General features: G+C 47.8%; 1 protein-coding gene across 1 annotated transcript in view; it reads right to left on the reverse strand.

Moving 5' to 3' along the window:
* Gsdme (gasdermin E) overlaps nucleotides 1–4,611 on the reverse strand; it is a 56,669-nt gene extending 52,058 nt beyond the window's left edge. The window contains exon 1 of the mRNA XM_021191039.2: nucleotides 4,427–4,611. The gene's annotated coding sequence lies outside the window, so the exon portion shown is untranslated. The remainder of the gene's footprint in view (nucleotides 1–4,426) is intronic.
* Nucleotides 4,612–8,092: the final 3,481 nt, after the last annotated feature.

Below are 8,092 nucleotides of genomic sequence, written 5' to 3' on the forward strand. Positions count from 1 at the left end.
GTGAGAAACTGAATCACAGTAAAGATATAGGTTGTATTATCTCAATACAAATAAAAGCAAACATTTGTTATTTTGTTACAAACCTTCGGGGACTCTGGGGACATTTCTCTCAAAAAAAAAAGTTCTTGGCTTTTCTATTGTTTTGTTGTTGTTGTTGTTGTTGTTGTTGTTGTTGCTGTTGTTGTTAGTTTATCGATATGGGTGTCTTACCCACATGTCTGATTGTGCACCTTGTGTACCCAGGAAGGCCAGGAGAGGGCATTGAGTCCCCTAGAACTGTAGTTACAGAAGGCTGTTAACAGCTATGTGGGTACTGGGAATTGAACCCAAGGCCTTCAGAAGAACAGTCAATGCTTTTATCTGTAAGTTATCTTTCCATCCCCTGATGTTTTATATATGATTTTTTGTTTGTTTCTTAAATATTATTTTATTTTTTTAAATGATGTGTATTTGTGGGGTGTGTGTGTGTGTGTGTGTGTGTGTGTGTGTGTGTGCCATGTGAGAACAGGAGTCCTTGGAGGTTACATAGGCCTTCAACTCCCCTGGAGCCGGAGCCTCAGGCAGCTGTGCGTTGCCTGATGTGTGCCTGGGAAGCAAACCCCTTCTGGAAGAGCACTGGGCACTTTTAGTCACTGAGCCATCTCTTCTGCCTGCTTGTTTTGTGGAACAGGGTCTCACACTGAAGCTAAGGCAGCTTGGAGCACGCCTCAAACTCACAGCAATACTCTCACTCCCCTCTGCTTCTCCAGGGCTGCCATTATCAGCATGAGCTACCACACCTAACCAAGAAAGGTTTGTTTTTATTCTTAATGGTTTTGAGACGGGGGTTCCATGTGTTCCGACTGGCATCAAATTCACCATCCTCCTGTCGTGGCCTCACAAATGTTGAAATTACAGATATGTGTCATCATACCTAGCCTGCAAACTTTTGCTATAAACAGAGGGATCAGCCAAAATACAGGCTAGACATTTAACACAATCAAGTTTACCTTGTGTCGTTTAGGGGGCACCACATTACCACCGTCGCCTCAATCAACCCAGGTAACTGACCAGTCAACAACGACCTAGCATGCCCAGTTGTACAGGAGCAAAGACACTAGAACAGGACTTTCTCAGCCTGTGGGGCTCGGCCCTTTTGAGGGCTGTGTGTCAGATATCCTGCATGTCAGATATTTACGTTATAATTCATAACAGTAGCAAAATTACAGCTATGAAGTAGCAATTAAATAATTTTATAGTTGGAGTTCACCACAACATGAGGAACTATATTAACAGGCCACAGCATTAGAAAGGTGGAGATCCACTGATCTAGAAGGATCTAGATATAAGGATCTAGAACCCACGTTGCCCAGTGCACAGAAGCACAGATAAGTCTCAACCAACCAGAAGTCAGATTTTAAATTCAGACTTCCATAACACTCCATCTTGGAAGCACATGACAGTAGACTCAGGGCAGCTCCTGCACGCTCGCCCAGAACTTAAGCATTATACTGGCAAGCTTTTATTCACCTGCCCGATTGGCTGGCTTCCCAGACAAAGCAGATTCCAGCATAAGCAGTCTATGTGGATGTGGTTAAGGGCAGAGGCAGACTCCTTGGAAAGGAAGAAAGCAAGGCAGCACCCAGAGTTTGCAGAGAATACCTAGGGCCGCTGGCTTCTGAGAACAGGGAATCTTAAAGGGAAAGGTTACAGGGAAAGGCTACATTGATGGCTGCATGAGAGACCGCCATCACTCGCACATGGGTGGGTCTGGTCCACTCACTGGTACATTGGACTCTGAACAAAATACCACTAAGTATTCTTTCATAGACGGGCAACTGAATTTAGAAGCTAGAGTCCTAGAAAAGAGATTCCTGGTCAATGGGTACATTTGTTACTCCAAAGCATCTTGCCTTCTTCAGTCCAAGTAACAATGTGTCTGTTCTTACAGGTATCTCTTAAAATGTACAGTATCTGTATTAGCAATGACAGGCCTCAAATTTTACAATCTTTGCCAGTCTCATGAGTGAGAAACTGAATCACAGTAAAGATATAGGTTGAGTTTTGTGGCACCCTATTCTTTCTCCCTTCATACTTAAGATTCCTCCTCCTTCTCCTCCTCTTCATTTCTCTTTTTTTATTGACAGTTTGAGGCCAGTCCTGAGCTCCATAACCTCCTGTCTCTGCTTCCCAGAGGTAGGACAGACTTCTTCTTCAGAGCTCTGGCCTTGCCACAGCCAGCCCCGGATTCTAGGGGAGAGCTCAGCAAACACCAAACACACCACATAAAGAGCAGGTTCCTGTTCTCTGCCAGGTGATGGGCGGGATGCTTTCTGTGTTTCCTCATTTACTCTCCAGAACAACTCCCTGAAGCAAACATTTTCATCATATTGCAGATGTGGAAACCAAAGTTGAAAAACGTTAAGTAATTTTCCCAAGATTTTGAGAAACAGACACATCAGAGGCCAGCCTGGTGTTACTTCGAGCTGGACTCGAGTTCCCCTGCTGAACATGAGCAGGGGCACAGGACATCCACATGTAGTAAGGGCACTGTGGTCCCAAACCATGGCAGAAAACAAGACCACTTTGTCACCGCAGTCAACCAGAGACCAAGCACTAATGCTCTTCAAGCCATGAAGGGGCCAACACCACCATCCTCCCAGTCTATCTAGTGACTGACTGGCCAACCCTAGTCACAGCCTAACTCTGCCAGGCTTTCCGAGTAGCAATGAATTATGAAGAGTTGCAATCAGAATTGTTTCCCACTTACAGTCAGCCTCTACTCCAGAGCAGAGTCTCCCTCTGAAATTACAGACAAGCTACATCCCTCTTGCTGCAAGGAGCAAGAAAACCCAGTAGGTCCAGATCCCAGTAGCTTTGACTTGGGGACCTTGAATGTCCACCAACAGAATTCATACTGAGCCAAGAAGACCACCTTGACTCCAGAGCAGGTATTTCGGACCATCCTGCTCTGCTGACCCCTAGTTAATGTTTCCTTCTTTAATTTAGATGCATATGATTCATTTGGTAATGACAGTGTGTCAGGACAGGCCAATTTCAGTTATGGTAGAGACAAAGCCATCGCCTTGGAAAATGCATCTTTCCACCAATAGTGTGTGAAGGGAACAAAGGGTGGTCAGAGGATAGGCCTGAGCCTGAAAGGGCAGACAGAAGCAGAGGGCAGAGGTTAGGATCAGAGGGAGACAGATATGGTGGCACAGCCTGTAATCTGGGTACTCCGGGCTAGAAAGGCGGAGGCAGGAGAATTGTAAATCCAAGACCAGGCTGGCCCTCACAGGGAGATAATATTTTTTAAAAAATGTTTTAATTAATTTTCAAAGGTAAAAGCAGTTATGGGGATTGGCAGAGCTTTCCTGCAATCCTACCACTTGGCCGTGGAGAAGCCCTGGGATCAGTGTTCAAGGACAGGATAGGCTCCCAGGACTCTATCTCAAAAATAAACAAGAAGATTCATATGCATAAAGAGGAGACCTCTCCAAGGACCCCAGAGTTCAAAAAGAACAAAAACACCCTGTGGCCAATCTACAGCTTCCTCAGGAAGCAGGCAATCCTGGAGTCTAGGGATCTGGGCAGGCAGCCTGGGTTACCGCTCTCTCTGATCTAATCAGGGGCCCAGCCTTTCTTTGTAAGAAGCACTCCTAGGCGATGCATGTTGAAGAGGATTCATTTTTATTGCATATCTAGATACTGTTCCTCCAACGGTTCAGATCTTTTCCTTCCACTCCCAACTCTGCCTAGGGGTTGACTGTCACCTGGGTCCAGCTGTCCTGGAGCATTCTCCCTGACTCCTCTCTCCAAGTCCCATTCATTCTCCCAGTGAGTGGCTGGCTGTTTTGTTGAGGCTTCAGCAAAGCCTGGAAGCTGCCTGTTGTCTTTCCCTGAGGGGTGCAGGTAGGAAGGACCCCTCCCCAAACGGCCATTCCAGGCAAAAGGCCTCACAGTGAAGAAGTCCAGTCAAACCCAGGTCAGGCAGGACCCACGCCAGCCTGTGTCTGTCTCGGACCTTTCTTCCTGCACATGCACTTATGCACATGACTGGATCCTTCCTGACACCAGAGAGAGATTAGAAGACAAAGGATGGATGCATGGGATATGGTGGAGGCATGGTGAGATAGGAGTGCCAGAGAACACCAGCTGCACTTGCCACATCCCAGGACCACAGGAATGGCCGTGATCATGTTGGGAGGGGCAAGGATGGAATGGAGACCGGGCGAGAATGGGACTATGGGTAAGACGGAGCAGCTGCTCCTACTGGAGGGTGGAGAGAAAAAAGGAGATTACTACCCCAATCGCCGGCCTCTGGGGGATGTAAGGAGGTCTCCCGGGGCAAAGAGGAGTCAACAATTTGCCCCAGGCCAGGACATCAAACGGGCGGAGGGAAGAGGAGCCCAAGCGGAACCCGCAGCTCGCGCCCGCCGCCACTTACCCGCGCGCTGCCGCTCCGTCCTGCACGCTCCGTTTTCACGCGCGCACGCGCGCGCTCCCGGGACACCCAGAGAGAAGAGGAGGGAGGGCTTGGACCTTTGCTCAGTCCTGCTCCTGAAAGCCTCAGTCGGTCCACAAGCTAAGGGATGACGCCGGGGGCGGGGCTGAACCTGGGAGCTGGGGGACCTGGCAGCAGAGTCAAAGGAGCTAGCTGGTCTAGGAGATCCAGGCAGCACCAGAGGCTACTTCTGACCAGACACTGCCTGTCTTCCTTCCGGGGACACCAAGGCGGTTGCTAACCGTCCGGGTCAGGCTCTGATCTCCATCTGCTCCACAGGAGGAAGATGGGGACGAGATTGTGGCCTACTGGCTACAGTTCCCTCAGCCCACCCACCTCCCCTTCTCCACGCCCCTGGTTCTCCAGAGCCTGTCCAGGCACTAGGAGGGTGTGAGCTGTCAGGGTGGCTTTACAGTGTCCAGGAAACTCCCGCCTTGGCCTTGGAAACCCTTGCACTTGCTTGGGGCTTGGAGCTTGGTGTTGAGTACCTTAATCAGAGGGGTAAGCTCTCTCTGAAGGCAGAATCAAGTCCATCACCTGCAGGCGCTTGGTAAACTGAGGGAGAGGGTTGAAGCAGAACGTTATACCCTCTGAGTCGGATTTTTATAGGATGTTCTTTCCCGTGCGATAAACAGAAAAAGAGAATCCTCCTTCTGCCCCCCAACCCCCCCACCCTCCACCCCGATTTACACTCACAGAGAGTAGAGCATTTTGTGGCTGCCCCAGTGGGGGAGGAACCTGGCAGGCTGCTAGAGGGGTGGAGCCTCTTTTGGTCCTCTCACCTCAAACCTCTCCTAACTATCCACACTACTAGGGCCCATGGGGACCCTCTGTAGCTCCTTCTGCACTCTATGATTCCCCTTTGCTCCAACAGCCACCACTCTACTATATGTATAATACAAACTACTATATGTATACTACAAACTTCTTCCCTAAATCTTCATCTCTCAGAGGACAGTAATTTTTGTCTGCTTTATTGACCGTGTCCGGCTCCAAATTTGAAACTTACTGCATAGTAGATACTCAGTAAATTATGCTTGGATTAAATGAGATGGCCAGCATAGCATACAAAGGTGCCGCCAAGTCTGCCCACCCGAGCTGGGTCCCAGAGCCCACACAATGGAAGAAGTGACTCATACAGGTTATCCCTCAGTTATCCTCTGACACGGGTGCACATGTGCCCACACATGTATATAATAAAAAGATATATATTTCTTTTAGAGAAATGAACTGTCTTTTTGTTCCTCAAACGGCGCAGATGGAGATTGTGGGGTGGTGGTCTTCATAAGTTATCCCGTGTCAAGCTTTCTTTTCTAGCAACTTAAGCCACGTAAGGGGATGAAGATTTTTTTGGTGTCCATTGCCTTCTGACCTGGGTCATCCTCAAAGCTGGTCCAAGCGATGCTCATCCTGAGGGCCCCAGTTCTATCCAGCTAGCTCCTCACTTGTAACTGATATGCACAAGGAAGGCATAGAAGGTGGGTGTTGGATGAGGGAGTAAATAGAAATTGCTAGAGTTGTTCCTCTGGTCCCCTGCTTTGCCCATCCATGTGAGTGAGTGAGGTCAAGGTGCATCCAAATCTCTAGAATCTCATCCTGAGATCAGCAGGAGTTTCCTGTTTTCTCCTTGCCCTGAGCCTGTATGTTTCTGTGCTTCACATAAGGCTTCCAACCCCCATCTCCACTACCCTTGAGGTAGCCTGGTGGCCAAATTACAGGTTTAACTTCCTCTCTCCCTATAAGGACATGACCAGCAAGCACCTGGAATTCCTTTTCATGCAAATGAGGCATTCCTAACACCTCAGTCCCAGCCAATGATGTACACCCATCTCGAAAGCCCCTACCCACTCCCCAACGTATCTACAGTCCATGTTACCCCCAATAAAGGAGCACTGTTCCACTGAAAACCATCTCTGGATAAACCTACCCACCCAGCTACCTAGATACCCCAAGGACCCAGCCCAGCAGAAAAGAAAAACCAGTGTTTTAGCCTGGTCAAGAGTTTTACAATCTCTTTTGTTGGTTTGTTGGTTGATGCTATGGTTTGTTCCCCAGAGTCCAAGTCCATCGCAGTGCTAAGAGGGGCACTGATAAGAGGGCCATTACACAAAGGCTCTGCCCTCGGGGACATTGTTGACAAGGAAGTGGGTTGGTCGTCGTAGAAACTGGTTCGACCAAAGGAGCTTGGCATCCCTCCTTCCCAGCTGGTCCTTCCCTTCTCTCCTCCATCTGGGGATGACTGAGCAAGAGGGTTATCATCTAACACAACGTGAGCACGGACTCCTCGGCCTCCAAAGCTGCAAGAAATAAAATCTGTTCTTTATAACTTACCCAGACTCAGGAATTCTGTTCTAGCCTCCTAGACAAGTAGGAAGTGTCAAGTTGACTGTTTGATATCAGAGTTTATTGCCCTGGAACCCAAGGCATTAACCTTTTGAGCAGAGTCATCTTCATTGCAGAACATTCAAGCAGACCCCACCCAGAGGGCTCCAGTCGGCTAACTAGGTCACCACTGGAAACTGAGACTCCATGAGTTTCTGAAGCAAGGGCGCCTTCAGATCTTTTCACTCTTTCTACTCTGTGCAGTGGCTAGTCACCAACTGCCAGAGGGAGACAGCAGCAGCTGATAGGTAGGTGACACTCTTCAGGTACTGTCATCTCCTGATGTGCTTCTGAGTATTTTACATGAAAGATAAACTCCTCTGACCCGCATAGCCAATTTTGGGTCTAAGGGGTATGAGACACAAACTGGGAAGTGATGGCAAAGAGTTTAGCTGGGGCACAGAGCATAGCACACAGAAGAACGTGGGTCCTGGGAATTGAACTCTGGCCCTCTGCAAGAGTAGGCTACACTCTTAATCACAGAGCCATCTCCCCAGCACCATATTTTAATTTTTAAATTACATATGCGTTTCTTGTATTGTTTAGTAGAATATTCGAAGATTTCAGGTGTAAAAATCAAAACAAAACATAGGATTCTAATCTTAGAGCATCCATTAGGAAGGGGCTCGTGGGAACACCCTCACTACAGATAAGTTGGGATGCTTCTATTGTTGACAAGTATTTGCTTCTCAGATTCATCACATGAACTGTTTCAAGTTGCAGACCTTGCTAAATACTTTACTATCCTCTGGGTATTTACTGTTGTATCACAGTGTAAGCTGATGTCCCAATTATCAATGGCTTCATAACAAGATGGTCCCAAACTTGATAGCTTGAAACATCATTTTCTTAGACCTTCCAGTTTTGCAGGCTGGGACTTCTGGCCAGGCAACTTCAGAGTCTTTCAGTTCTATATGACATTAACTGGAATCCCTCCAAGGCCTTTAGCTGCTGATGGCTAATAGTCTTGTCTGAAATATAGCTTTGCCAATATTTAATCCCTTCAGGTTACTGTAACAATATATTATGGACTGTGTGGCTTATAAACAACAGAAATTTGTCTTTCATTTCATAGTAGGCTGTAATCAAGGGATTGGCAGATTCCACACCTGTTAAGAATATTTCCTGGCTGGGCATGGTGGTGCATGCCTTTAATCCCAGCACTCGGGAGACAGAGGCAGGCAGATTTCTGAGTTCGAGGCCAGCCTGGTCTACAGAGTGAGTTCC

The sequence above is a fragment of the Mus pahari genome, chromosome 2, assembly GCF_900095145.1.
Source record: "Mus pahari chromosome 2, PAHARI_EIJ_v1.1, whole genome shotgun sequence".
Taxonomy (NCBI): Eukaryota; Metazoa; Chordata; class Mammalia; order Rodentia; family Muridae; genus Mus; species Mus pahari.